The sequence below is a fragment of the Mixophyes fleayi genome, unplaced genomic scaffold, assembly GCF_038048845.1.
Source record: "Mixophyes fleayi isolate aMixFle1 unplaced genomic scaffold, aMixFle1.hap1 Scaffold_1765, whole genome shotgun sequence".
Classification (NCBI taxonomy): Eukaryota; Metazoa; Chordata; class Amphibia; order Anura; family Limnodynastidae; genus Mixophyes; species Mixophyes fleayi.
Genome location: NW_027446078.1, coordinates 22,501 through 32,500, shown reverse-complemented (window position 1 = coordinate 32,500; position 10,000 = coordinate 22,501). Strand labels below are relative to the sequence as shown.

Sequence of the window (10,000 nt, the reverse complement as noted above, 5' to 3'; positions counted from 1 at the left end):
CAGGCCAGGCCCTGCTTAGCTTCCAAGATCAGATGAGATTGGGCTTGTTCAGGGTGGTGTGGCTGTAGGCATTGGTTTCCTATTGACCTATATCTCTTATACATCTCAAAACCAGCATTGAAGGAGGCCGGAACAAGAGAGAAAAAAAAAAGCCTACTGCACCTGGTATTTCCAGGTGGTCTCCCATCCAAGTACTAACCAGGCCAAGCCCTGCTTAGCTTCCAAGATCAGACGAAATTGGGCTTGTTCAGGGTGTTGTGGCTGTAGGTATCGGTTTCCTATTGACCTACATCTCTTATAGATCTCAAAACCAGCATTGAAGAAAGTCGGAACAAGAGAGAAAAAAAAAGGGCCTACAGCACCTGGTATTCCCAGGTGGTCTCGCATCCAAGTACTAACCAGGCCTGGCTCTGCTTAGCTTCCAAGATCAGACGAGATTGGGCTTGTTCAGGGTGGTGTGGCTGTAGGTATTGTTTGCCTATTGACCTACATCTCTTATACATCTAAAAACCAGCATTGAAGGAAGCCGGAACAAGAGAGAAAAAAAAAAAAGGCCTACAGCACCTGGTATTCCCAGGTGGTCTCCCATTCAAGTACTAACCAGGCCCGTCACTGCTTAGCTTCCAAGATCAGACGAGATTGAGCTTGTTCAGGGTGGTGTGGCTGTAGGTATTGGTTTCCTAATGACCTACATCACTTATACATCTCAAAACCAGCATTGAAGGAAGCCAGAACAAGAGAGAAAAAAAAAAGTACTAACCAAGCCCGGACCTGCTTAGCTTTCAAGATCAGACGAGATTGGGCTTGTTCAGGGTGGTGTGGCTGTAGGTATTGGTTCCCTATTGACCTACATCTCATATACATCTCAAAACCAGCATTGAAGGAAGTCGGAACAAGAGAGAAAAAAAAAAATGCCTACAGCACCTGGTATTCCCAGGTGGTCTCGCATCCAAGTACTAACCAGGCCCGGCTCTGCTTAGCTTCCAAGATCAGACAAGATTGGGCTTGTTCAGGGTGTTGCGGCTGTAGGATTTGGTTTCCTAATGACCTACATCACTTATACATTTGAAAACCAGCATTGAAGGAAGCCGGATCAAAAGAGAAAAAAAAAGGCCTACAGCACCTGATATTCCCAGGTGGTCTCCCATCCATGTACTAACTAGGCCTGGCGCGGCTTATCTTTCAAGATCAGATGAGATTGTGCTTGTTCAAGGTGGAGTGGCTGTAGGTATTAGTTTCCTATTGACCTACATCTCTTATACATCTCAAAACCAGCATTGAAGGAAGCCGGAAAAGAGAGGAAAAAAAAAATGCCTACAGCACCTGGTATTCCCAGGTGGTCTCACATCCAAGTACTAACCAGGCCCGGCTCTGCTTAGCTTCCAAGATCAGACGAGATTGGGCTTGTTCAGGGTGTTGTGGCTGTAGGATTTGGTTTCCTAATGACCTACATCACTTATACATCTGAAAACCAGCATTGAAGGAAGCCGGATCAAAAGAGAAAAAAAAAGGCCTACAGCACCTGATATTCCCAGGTGGTCTCCCATCCATGTACTAACTAGGCCTGGCGCGGCTTATCTTTCAAGATCAGACGAGATTGTGCTTGTTCAAGGTGGAGTGGCTGTAGGTATTAGTTTCCTATTGACCTACATCTCTTATACATCTAAAAACAAGCATTGAAGGCAGCCGGAACAAGAGAGAAAAAAAAAAAGGCCTACAGCACCTGGTATTCCCAGGTGGTCTCCCATCCAAGTACTAACCAGGCCCGGCCCTGTTTAGCTTCCAAGATCAGACGAGATTGGGCTTGTTCAGGGTGGTGTGGCTGTAGGTATTGGTTTCCTATTGACCTACATCTCTTATACATCTCAAAACCAGCATTGAAGGAGGCCGGAACAAGAGAGAAAAAAAAAAGCCTACAGCATCTGGTATTTCCTTGTGGTCTCCCATCCAAGTGCTATCCAGGCCCAGCCCTGCTTAGCTTCCAAGATCAGACGAGATTGGGCTTGTACAGGGTGGTGTGGCTGTAGGTGTTTTTTTCCCATTGACCTACATCTCTTATACATCTAAAAACAAGCATTGAAGGAAGCCGGAACAAGAGAAAAAAAAAAAAGGCCTACAGCACCTGGTATTCCCAGGTGGTCTCTCATCCAAGTACTAACCAGGCCAGGCCCTGCTTAGCTTCCAAGATCAGATGAGATTGGGCTTGTCCAGGGTGGTGTGGCTGTAGGTATTGGTTTTCTAATGACCTACATCACTTATACATTTTAAAACCAGCATTGAAGGAAGCCAGAACAAGAGAGAAAAAAAAAAGTACTAACCAGGCCCGGACCAGCTTAGCTTTCAAGATCAGACGAGATTGGGCTTGTTCAGGGTGGTGTGGCTGTAGGCATTGGTTTCTTATTGACCTATATCTCTTATACATCTCAAAACCAGCATTGAAGGAGGCCGGAACAAGAGAGAAAAAAAAAAGCCTACTGCACCTGGTATTTCCAGGTGGTCTCCCATCCAAGTACTAACCAGGCCCAGCCCTGCTTAGCTTCCAAGATCAGACGAAATTGGGCTTGTTCAGGGTGGTGTGGCTGTAGGTATTGGTTTCATATTGACCTACATCTCTTATAGATCTCAAAACCAGCATTGAAGAAAGTCGGAACAAGAGAGAAAAAAAAAGGGCCTACAGCACCTGGTATTCCCAGGTGGTCTCGCATCCAAGTACTAACCAGGCCTGGCTCTGCTTAGCTTCCAAGATCAGACAAGATTGGGCTTGTTCAGGGTGGTGTGGCTGTAGGTATTGTTTGCCTATTGACCTACATCTCTTATACATCTAAAAACCAGCATTGAAGGAAGCCGGAACAAGAGAGAAAAAAAAAGGCCTACAGCACCTGGTATTCCCAGGTGGTCTCCCATTCAAGTACTAACCAGGCCCGTCACTGCTTAGCTTCCAAGATCAGATGAGATTGGGCTTGTTCAGGGTGGTGTGGCTGTAGGTATTGGTTTCATAATGACCTACATCACTTATACATCTCAAAACCAGCATTGAAGGAAGCCAGAACAAGAGAGAAAAAAAAAAGTACTAACCAAGCCCGGACCTGCTTAGCTTTCAAGATCAGACGAGATTGGGCTTGTTCAGGGTGGTGTGGCTGTAGGTATTGGTTCCCTATTGACCTACATCTCATATACATCTCAAAACCAGCATTGAAGGAAGTCGGAACAAGAGAGAAAAAAAAAAATGCCTACAGCACCTGGTATTCCCAGGTGGTCTCGCATCCAAGTACTAACCAGGCCCGGCTCTGCTTAGCTTCCAAGATCAGACGAGATTGGGCTTGTTCAGGGTGTTGCGGCTGTAGGATTTGGTTTCCTAATGACCTACATCACTTATACATCTGAAAACCAGCATTGAAGGAAGCCGGATCAAAAGAGAAAAAAAAAGGCCTACAGCACCTGATATTCCCAGGTGGTCTCCCATCCATGTACTAACTAGGTCTGGCGCGGCTTATCTTTCAAGATCAGATGAGATTGTGCTTGTTCAAGGTGGAGTGGCTGTAGGTATTAGTTTCCTATTGACCTACATCTCTTATACATCTCAACACCAGCATTGAAGGAAGCCAGAACAAGAGAGAAAAAAAAAATGCCTACAGCACCTAGTATTCCCAGGTGGTCTCCCACCCAAGTACTAACCAGGGCCGGCCCTGCTTAGCTTCCAAGATCAGATGAGATTGGGCTTGTTCAGGGTGGTGTGGCTGTAGGTATTGTTTTCATATTGACCTACATCTCTTATACATCCAGAAACCAGCATTGAAGGAAGCCGGAACAAGAGAGAAGAAAAAAAGGCCTACAGCACCTGGTATTCCCAGGTGGTCTCCCATCCAAGTACTAACCAGGCCAGGCCCTGCTTAGCTTCCAAGATCAGATGAGATTGGGCTTGTCCAGGGTGGTGTGGCTGTAGGTATTTGTTTTCTAATGACCTACATCACTTATACATTTTAAAACCAGCATTGAAGGAAGCCAGAACAAGAGAGAAAAAAAGTACTAACCAGGCCCGGACCTGCTTAGCTTTCAAGATCAGACGAGATTGGGCTTGTTCAGGGTGGTGTGGCTGTAGGCATTGGTTTCCTATTGACCTATATCTCTTATACATCTCAAAACCAGCATTGAAGGAAGCCGGAAAAGAGAGAAAAAAAAAAATGCCTACAGCACCTGGTATTCCCAGGTGGTCTCACATCCAAGTACTAACCAGGCCCGGCTCTGCTTAGCTTCCAAGATCAGACGAGATTGGGCTTGTTCAGGGTGTTGTGGCTGTAGGATTTGGTTTCCTAATGACCTACATCACTTATACATCTGAAAACCAGCATTGAAGGAAGCCGGATCAAAAGAGAAAAAAAAAGGCCTACAGCACCTGATATTCCCAGGTGGTCTCCCATCCATGTACTAACTAGGTCTGGCCCTGCTTAGCTTCCAAGATCAGATGAGATTGGGCTTGTCCAGGGTGGTGTGGCTGTAGGTATTTGTTTTCTAATGACCTACATCACTTATACATTTTAAAACCAGCATTGAAGGAAGCCAGAACAAGAGAGAAAAAAAAAAGTACTAACCAGGCCCGGACCTGCTTAGCTTTCAAGATCAGATGAGATTGGGCTTGTTCAGGGTGGTGTGGCTGTAGGCATTGGTTTCCTATTGACCTATATCTCTTATACATCTCAAAACCAGCATTGCAGGATGCCGGAACAAGAGAGAAAAAAAAAAGCCTACTGCACCTGGTATTTCCAGGTGGTCTCCCATCCAAGTACTAACCAGGCCCAGCCCTGCTTAGCTTCCAAGATCAGACGAAATTGGGCTTGTTCAGGGTGGTGTGGCTGTAGGTATTGGTTTCCTATTGACCTACATCTCTTATAGATCTCAAAACCAGCATTGAAGAAAGTCGGAACAAGAGAGAAAAAAAAAGGGCCTACAGCACCTGGTATTCCCAGGTGGTCTTGCATCCAAGTACTAACCAGGCCTGGCTCTGCTTAGCTTCCAAGATCAGACGAGATTGGGCTTGTTCAGGGTGGTGTGGCTGTAGGTATTGTTTTCTTATTGACCTACATCTCTTATACATCTAAAAACCAGCATTGAAGGAAGCCGGAACAAGAGAGAAAAAAAAAAGGCCTACAGCACCTGGTATTCCCAGGTGGTCTCCCATCCAAGTACTAACCAGGCCCGTCACTGCTTAGCTTCCAAGATCAGACGAGATTGGGCTTGTTCAGGGTGGTGTGGCTGTAGGTATTGGTTTCCTAATGACCTACATCACTTATACATCTCAAAACCAGCATTGAAGGAAGCCAGAACAAGAGAGAAAAAAAAAAGTACTAACCAGGCCCGGACCTGCTTAGCTTTCAAGATCAGATGAGATTGGGCTTGTTCAGGGTGGTGTGGCTGTAGGTATTGGTTCCCTATTGACCTACATCTCTTATACATCTCAAAACCAGCATTGAAGGAAGTCGGAACAAGATAGAAAAAAAAAATGCCTACAGCACCTGGTATTCCCAGGTGGTCTCGCATCCAAGTACTAACCAGGCCCGGCTCTGCTTAGCTTCCAAGATCAGACGATATTGGGCTTGTTCAGGGTGTTGTGGCTGTAGGATTTGGTTTCCTAATGACCTACATCACTTATACATCTGAAAACCAGCATTGAAGGAAGCCGGATCAAAAGAGAAAAAAAAAGGCCTACAGCACCTGATATTCCCAGGTGGTCTCCCATCCATGTACTAACTAGGCCTGGCGCGGCTTATTTTTCAAGATCAGACGAGATTGTGCTTGTTCAAGGTGGAGTGGCTGTAGGTATTAGTTTCCTATTGATCTACATCTCTTATACATCTCAACACCAGCATTGAAGGAAGCCAGAACAAGAGAGAAAAAAAAAAGGCTTACAGCACCTGGTATTCCCAGGTGGTCTCCCATCCAAGTACTAACCAGGTCTGGCCCTGCTTAGCTTCCAAGATCAGATGAGATTGGGCTTGTTCAGGGTGGTGTGGCTGTAGGTATTGTTTTCATATTGACCTACATCTCTTATACATCTAGAAACCAGCATTGAAGGAAGCCGGAACAAGAGAGAAGAAAAAAAGGCCTACAGCACCTGGTATTCCCAGGTGGTCTCCCATCCAAGTACTAACCAGGCCCGGCCCTGCTTAGCTTCCAAGATCAGACGAGATTGGGGTTGTTCAGGGTGGTGTGGCTGTAGGTATTGGTTTCCTATTGACCTACATCTCTTATACATCTCAAAACCAGCATTGAAGGAAGCCGGAACAAGAGAGAAAAAAAAAAGGCCTACAGCACCTAGTATTCCCAGGTGGTCTCCCATCAAAGTACTAACCAGGTCCGGCCCTGCTTAGCTTCCAAGATCAAACGAGATTGGGCTTGTTCAGAGATGTGTAGCTGTAGCTATTGGTTTTATATTGACCTACATCTCTTATAATCTCAAAACCAGCATTGAAGGAAGCCGGAACAAGAGAGAAAAAAAAAGGCCTACAGCACCTGGTATTCCCAGGTGGTCTCCCACCCAAGTACTAACCAGGCCCGGCCCTGCTTAGCTTCCAAGATCAGAGGAGATTGGGCTTGTTCAGGGTGGTGTGGCTGTAGGTATTGTTTTCTTATTGACCTACATCTCTTATACATCTAGAAACCAGCATTGAAGGAAGCCGGAACAAGAGAGAAGAAAAAAAGGCCTACAGCACCTGGTATTCCCAGGTGGTCTCCCATCCAAGTACTAACCAGGCCCGGCTCTGCTTAGCTTCCAAGATCAGACGAGATTGGGCTTGTTCAGGGTGGTGTGGCTGTAGGTATTGGTTTCCTATTGACCTACATCTCTTATACATCTAAAAACAAGCATTGAAGGAAGCCGGAACAAGAGAGAAAAAAAAAGGCCTACAGCACCTGGTATTCCCAGGTGGTCTCTCATCCAAGTACTAACCAGGCCTGGCCCTGCTTAGCTTCCAAGATCAGACGAGATTGGGCTTGATCAGGGTGGTGTGGCTGTAGGTATTGGTTTCCTAATGACCTACATCACTTATACATCTCAAAATAAGCATTGAAGGAAGCCGGAACAAGAGAGGGAAAAAAAAGGCCTACAACACCTGGTATTCCCAGGAGGTCTCCCATTCAAGTACTAACTAGGCCCGGCGCTGCTTATCTTTCAAGATCAGACGAGATTGTGCTTGTTCAAGGTGGAGTGGTTGTAGGTATTGGCTTCCTATTGACCTACATCTCTTATACATCTCAAAACCAGCATTGAAGGAAGCCGGAACAAGAGAGATAAAAAAAAGGCCTACAGCAGCTGGTATTGCCAGGTGGTCTCCCATCCAAGTACTAACCAGGCCCGGCCCCGCTTAGCTTCCAAGATCAGACGAGATTGGGCTTGTTCAGGGTGGTTTGGCTGTAGGTATTGGTTTCCTATTGACCTACATCTCTTATACATCTCAAAACCAGCATTGAAGGAAGCCGGAACAACAGAGAAAAAAAAAAGGCCTACAGCACCTAGTATTCCCAGTTGGTCTCCCATCAAAGTACAAACCAGGTCCGGCCCTGCTTAGCTTCCAAGATCAAACGAGATTGGGCTTGTTCAGAGATGTGTAGCTGTAGGTATTGGTTTTGTCTTGACCTACATCTCTTATACATCTAAAAACAAGCAAGGAAGGAAGCCGGAACAAGAGAGAAAAAAAAAAAAGGCCTACAGCACCTGGTATTCCCAGGTGGTCTCCCATCCAAGTACTAACCAGGCCCGGCCCTGCTTAGCTTCCAATATCAGACGAGATTGGGCTTGTCTAGGGTGGTGTGGCTGTAGGTATTGGCTTTCTAATGACCTACATCACTTATACATTTTAAAACCAGCATTGAAGGAAGCCAGAACAAGAGAGAAAAAAAAAAGTACTAACCAGGCCCGGACCTGCTTAGCTTTCAAGATCAGACGAGATTGTGCTTGTTCAAGGTGGAGTGGTTGTAGGTATTGGTTTCCTGCTGACCTACATCTCTTATACATCTCAAAACCAGCATTGAAGGAAGCCGGAACAAGAGAGATAAAAAAAAAGGCCTACAGCACCTGGTATTCCCAGGTGGTCTCCCATCCAAGTACTAACCAGGCCGGGCTCTGCTTAGCTTCCAAGATCAGACGAGATTGTGCTTGTTCAAGGTGGAGTGGCTGTACGTATTAGTTTCCTATTGACCTACATCTCTTATACATCTCAACACCAGCATTGAAGGAAGCCAGAACAAGAGAGAAAAAAAAAAGGACTACAGCACCTGGTATTCCCAGGTGGTCTCCCATCCAAGTACTAACCAGGCCGGGCTCTGCTTAGCTTCCAAGATCAGACGAGATTGGGCTTGTTCAAGGTGGAGTGGTTGTAGGTATTGGCTTGCTATTGACCTACATCTCTTATACATCTCAAAACCAGCATTGAAGGAAGCCGGAACAAGAGAGATTAAAAAAAAAGGCCTACAGCAGCTGGTATTGCCAGGTGGTCTCCCATCCAAGTACTAACCAGGCCCGGCCCTGCTTAGCTTCCAAGATCAGACGAGATTGGGCTTGTTCAGGGTGGTGTGGCTGTAGGTATTGGTTTCCTAATGACCTACATCTCTTATACATCTCAAAACCAGCATTGAAGGAAGCCGGAACAAGAGAGAAAAAAAAAAGGCCTACAGCACCTAGTATTCCCAGGTGGTCTCCCATCAAATTACAAACCAGGTCTGGCCCTGCTTAGCTTCCAAGATCAAACGAGATTGGGCTTGTTCAGAGATGTGTAGCTGTAGGTATTGGTTTTGTATTGACCTACATCTCTTATAATCTCAAAACCAGCATTGAAGGAAGCCGGAACAAGAGAGAAAAAAAAAGGCCTACAGCACCTGGTATTCCCAGGTGGTCTCCCACCCAAGTACTAACCAGGCCCGGCCCTGCTTAGCTTCCAAGATCAGATGAGATTGGGCTTGTTCAGGGTGGTGTGGCTGTAGGTATTGTTTTCCTATTGACCTACATCTCTTATACATCTAGAAACCAGCATTGAAGGAAGCCGGAACAAGAGAGAAGAAAAAAAGGCCTACAGCTCCTGGTATTCCCAGGTGGTCTCCCATCCAAGTACTAACCAGGCCTGGCTCTGCTTAGCTTCCAAGATCAGATGAGATTGGGCTTGTTCAGGGTGGTGTGGCTGTAGGCATTGGTTTCCTATTGACCTACATCTCTTATACATCTCAAAACCAGCATTGAAGGAGGCCGGAACAAGAGAGAAAAAAAAAAGCCTACAGCACCTGCTATTTCCAGGTGGTCTACGTTCCAAGTACTATCCAGGCCCAGCCCCGCTTAGCTTCCAAGATCAGACGAGATTGGGCTTGTTCAGGGTGGTGTGGCTGTAGGTATTGTTTTCCTATTGACCTACATCTCTTATACATCTAAAAACAAGCATTGAAGGAAGCCGGAACAAGAGAGAAGAAAAAAAAGGCCTACAGCACCTGGTATTCCCAGGTGGTCTCCCATCCAAGTACTAACCAGGCCTGGCCCTGCTTAGCTTCCAAGATCAGACGAGATTGGGCTTGTCTAGGGTGGTGTGGCTGTAGGTATTGTTTTCCTATTAACCTACATCTCTTATACTTCTCAAAACCAGCATTGAAGGAAGCCGGAACAAGAGAGAAGAAAAAAAGGCCTACAGCACCTGGTATTCCCAGGTGGTCTCCCATCCAAGTACTAACCAGGCCTGACCCTGCTTAGCTTCCAAGATCAAACGAGATTGGGCTTGTTTAGAGATGTGTAGCTGTAGGTTTTGGTTTCTTATTGACCTACATCTCTTATTATCTCAAAACCAGCATTGAAGGAAGCCGGAACAAGAGAGAGAAAAAAAAAGCCTACAGCACCTGGTATTCGCAGGTGGTCTCCCATCCAAGTACTAACCAGGCCTGGCCCTGCTTAGCTTCCAAGATCAGATGAGATTAGGCTTGTTCAGAGATGTGTGGCTGTAGGTATTGGTTTCCTAATGACCTACATCAC

General features: G+C 46.0%; 10 non-coding genes and 31 pseudogenes across 10 annotated transcripts in view; all 41 read right to left on the bottom strand.

Annotated features, from left to right (window-relative positions):
• LOC142118598 (5S ribosomal RNA) overlaps positions 1-70 on the bottom strand; it is a 119-nt gene extending 49 nt beyond the window's left edge. Inside the window, exon 1 of the ribosomal RNA XR_012683129.1 lies at positions 1-70. This exon is cut by the window's left edge and continues 49 nt beyond it. This is a non-coding gene — a ribosomal RNA (5S ribosomal RNA).
• Positions 71-150: 80 nt separating this feature from the next.
• Positions 151-269, bottom strand: LOC142118861 (5S ribosomal RNA; annotated as a pseudogene).
• An 81-nt stretch (positions 270-350) lies between these two features.
• On the bottom strand, positions 351-469 carry LOC142118762 (5S ribosomal RNA; annotated as a pseudogene).
• Positions 470-552: 83 nt separating this feature from the next.
• Positions 553-671, bottom strand: LOC142118662 (5S ribosomal RNA; annotated as a pseudogene).
• A 241-nt stretch (positions 672-912) lies between these two features.
• Positions 913-1,031, bottom strand: LOC142118904 (5S ribosomal RNA; annotated as a pseudogene).
• Positions 1,032-1,311: 280 nt separating this feature from the next.
• LOC142118783 (5S ribosomal RNA) lies at positions 1,312-1,430 on the bottom strand (annotated as a pseudogene).
• A 281-nt stretch (positions 1,431-1,711) lies between these two features.
• On the bottom strand, positions 1,712-1,830 carry LOC142118925 (5S ribosomal RNA). Its single transcript, XR_012683180.1, has one exon. It is a non-coding gene; the product is annotated as a 5S ribosomal RNA (ribosomal RNA).
• Positions 1,831-1,910: 80 nt separating this feature from the next.
• Positions 1,911-2,029, bottom strand: LOC142118835 (5S ribosomal RNA; annotated as a pseudogene).
• Positions 2,030-2,110: 81 nt separating this feature from the next.
• Positions 2,111-2,229, bottom strand: LOC142118674 (5S ribosomal RNA; annotated as a pseudogene).
• A 239-nt stretch (positions 2,230-2,468) lies between these two features.
• On the bottom strand, positions 2,469-2,587 carry LOC142118691 (5S ribosomal RNA; annotated as a pseudogene).
• An 81-nt stretch (positions 2,588-2,668) lies between these two features.
• Positions 2,669-2,787, bottom strand: LOC142118827 (5S ribosomal RNA; annotated as a pseudogene).
• An 80-nt stretch (positions 2,788-2,867) lies between these two features.
• On the bottom strand, positions 2,868-2,986 carry LOC142118600 (5S ribosomal RNA). The gene has a single exon (XR_012683131.1). It is a non-coding gene; the product is annotated as a 5S ribosomal RNA (ribosomal RNA).
• Positions 2,987-3,227: 241 nt separating this feature from the next.
• On the bottom strand, positions 3,228-3,346 carry LOC142118844 (5S ribosomal RNA; annotated as a pseudogene).
• Positions 3,347-3,626: 280 nt separating this feature from the next.
• LOC142118646 (5S ribosomal RNA) lies at positions 3,627-3,745 on the bottom strand (annotated as a pseudogene).
• An 81-nt stretch (positions 3,746-3,826) lies between these two features.
• Positions 3,827-3,945, bottom strand: LOC142118585 (5S ribosomal RNA). Its single transcript, XR_012683117.1, has one exon. It is a non-coding gene; the product is annotated as a 5S ribosomal RNA (ribosomal RNA).
• Positions 3,946-4,182: 237 nt separating this feature from the next.
• Positions 4,183-4,301, bottom strand: LOC142118782 (5S ribosomal RNA; annotated as a pseudogene).
• An 80-nt stretch (positions 4,302-4,381) lies between these two features.
• On the bottom strand, positions 4,382-4,500 carry LOC142118765 (5S ribosomal RNA; annotated as a pseudogene).
• Positions 4,501-4,739: 239 nt separating this feature from the next.
• On the bottom strand, positions 4,740-4,858 carry LOC142118690 (5S ribosomal RNA; annotated as a pseudogene).
• Positions 4,859-4,939: 81 nt separating this feature from the next.
• Positions 4,940-5,058, bottom strand: LOC142118800 (5S ribosomal RNA; annotated as a pseudogene).
• An 81-nt stretch (positions 5,059-5,139) lies between these two features.
• On the bottom strand, positions 5,140-5,258 carry LOC142118593 (5S ribosomal RNA). Its single transcript, XR_012683125.1, has one exon. It is a non-coding gene; the product is annotated as a 5S ribosomal RNA (ribosomal RNA).
• Positions 5,259-5,498: 240 nt separating this feature from the next.
• Positions 5,499-5,617, bottom strand: LOC142118894 (5S ribosomal RNA; annotated as a pseudogene).
• A 280-nt stretch (positions 5,618-5,897) lies between these two features.
• Positions 5,898-6,016, bottom strand: LOC142118661 (5S ribosomal RNA; annotated as a pseudogene).
• An 81-nt stretch (positions 6,017-6,097) lies between these two features.
• Positions 6,098-6,216, bottom strand: LOC142118900 (5S ribosomal RNA). Its single transcript, XR_012683178.1, has one exon. It is a non-coding gene; the product is annotated as a 5S ribosomal RNA (ribosomal RNA).
• An 81-nt stretch (positions 6,217-6,297) lies between these two features.
• Positions 6,298-6,416, bottom strand: LOC142118856 (5S ribosomal RNA; annotated as a pseudogene).
• A 79-nt stretch (positions 6,417-6,495) lies between these two features.
• Positions 6,496-6,614, bottom strand: LOC142118971 (5S ribosomal RNA). The gene has a single exon (XR_012683190.1). It is a non-coding gene; the product is annotated as a 5S ribosomal RNA (ribosomal RNA).
• Positions 6,615-6,695: 81 nt separating this feature from the next.
• LOC142118578 (5S ribosomal RNA) lies at positions 6,696-6,814 on the bottom strand. The gene has a single exon (XR_012683111.1). It is a non-coding gene; the product is annotated as a 5S ribosomal RNA (ribosomal RNA).
• An 80-nt stretch (positions 6,815-6,894) lies between these two features.
• LOC142118702 (5S ribosomal RNA) lies at positions 6,895-7,013 on the bottom strand (annotated as a pseudogene).
• Positions 7,014-7,094: 81 nt separating this feature from the next.
• LOC142118848 (5S ribosomal RNA) lies at positions 7,095-7,213 on the bottom strand (annotated as a pseudogene).
• An 81-nt stretch (positions 7,214-7,294) lies between these two features.
• LOC142118756 (5S ribosomal RNA) lies at positions 7,295-7,413 on the bottom strand (annotated as a pseudogene).
• Positions 7,414-7,494: 81 nt separating this feature from the next.
• On the bottom strand, positions 7,495-7,613 carry LOC142118870 (5S ribosomal RNA; annotated as a pseudogene).
• Positions 7,614-7,696: 83 nt separating this feature from the next.
• On the bottom strand, positions 7,697-7,815 carry LOC142118645 (5S ribosomal RNA; annotated as a pseudogene).
• A 241-nt stretch (positions 7,816-8,056) lies between these two features.
• LOC142118878 (5S ribosomal RNA) lies at positions 8,057-8,175 on the bottom strand (annotated as a pseudogene).
• Positions 8,176-8,256: 81 nt separating this feature from the next.
• Positions 8,257-8,375, bottom strand: LOC142118849 (5S ribosomal RNA; annotated as a pseudogene).
• Positions 8,376-8,458: 83 nt separating this feature from the next.
• LOC142118732 (5S ribosomal RNA) lies at positions 8,459-8,577 on the bottom strand (annotated as a pseudogene).
• An 81-nt stretch (positions 8,578-8,658) lies between these two features.
• Positions 8,659-8,777, bottom strand: LOC142118923 (5S ribosomal RNA; annotated as a pseudogene).
• A 79-nt stretch (positions 8,778-8,856) lies between these two features.
• Positions 8,857-8,975, bottom strand: LOC142118584 (5S ribosomal RNA). Its single transcript, XR_012683116.1, has one exon. It is a non-coding gene; the product is annotated as a 5S ribosomal RNA (ribosomal RNA).
• Positions 8,976-9,056: 81 nt separating this feature from the next.
• Positions 9,057-9,175, bottom strand: LOC142118621 (5S ribosomal RNA). Its single transcript, XR_012683150.1, has one exon. It is a non-coding gene; the product is annotated as a 5S ribosomal RNA (ribosomal RNA).
• An 80-nt stretch (positions 9,176-9,255) lies between these two features.
• Positions 9,256-9,374, bottom strand: LOC142118867 (5S ribosomal RNA; annotated as a pseudogene).
• Positions 9,375-9,456: 82 nt separating this feature from the next.
• On the bottom strand, positions 9,457-9,575 carry LOC142118648 (5S ribosomal RNA; annotated as a pseudogene).
• An 81-nt stretch (positions 9,576-9,656) lies between these two features.
• LOC142118744 (5S ribosomal RNA) lies at positions 9,657-9,775 on the bottom strand (annotated as a pseudogene).
• An 80-nt stretch (positions 9,776-9,855) lies between these two features.
• LOC142118724 (5S ribosomal RNA) lies at positions 9,856-9,974 on the bottom strand (annotated as a pseudogene).
• Between the last annotated feature and the right edge of the window lie 26 nt (positions 9,975-10,000).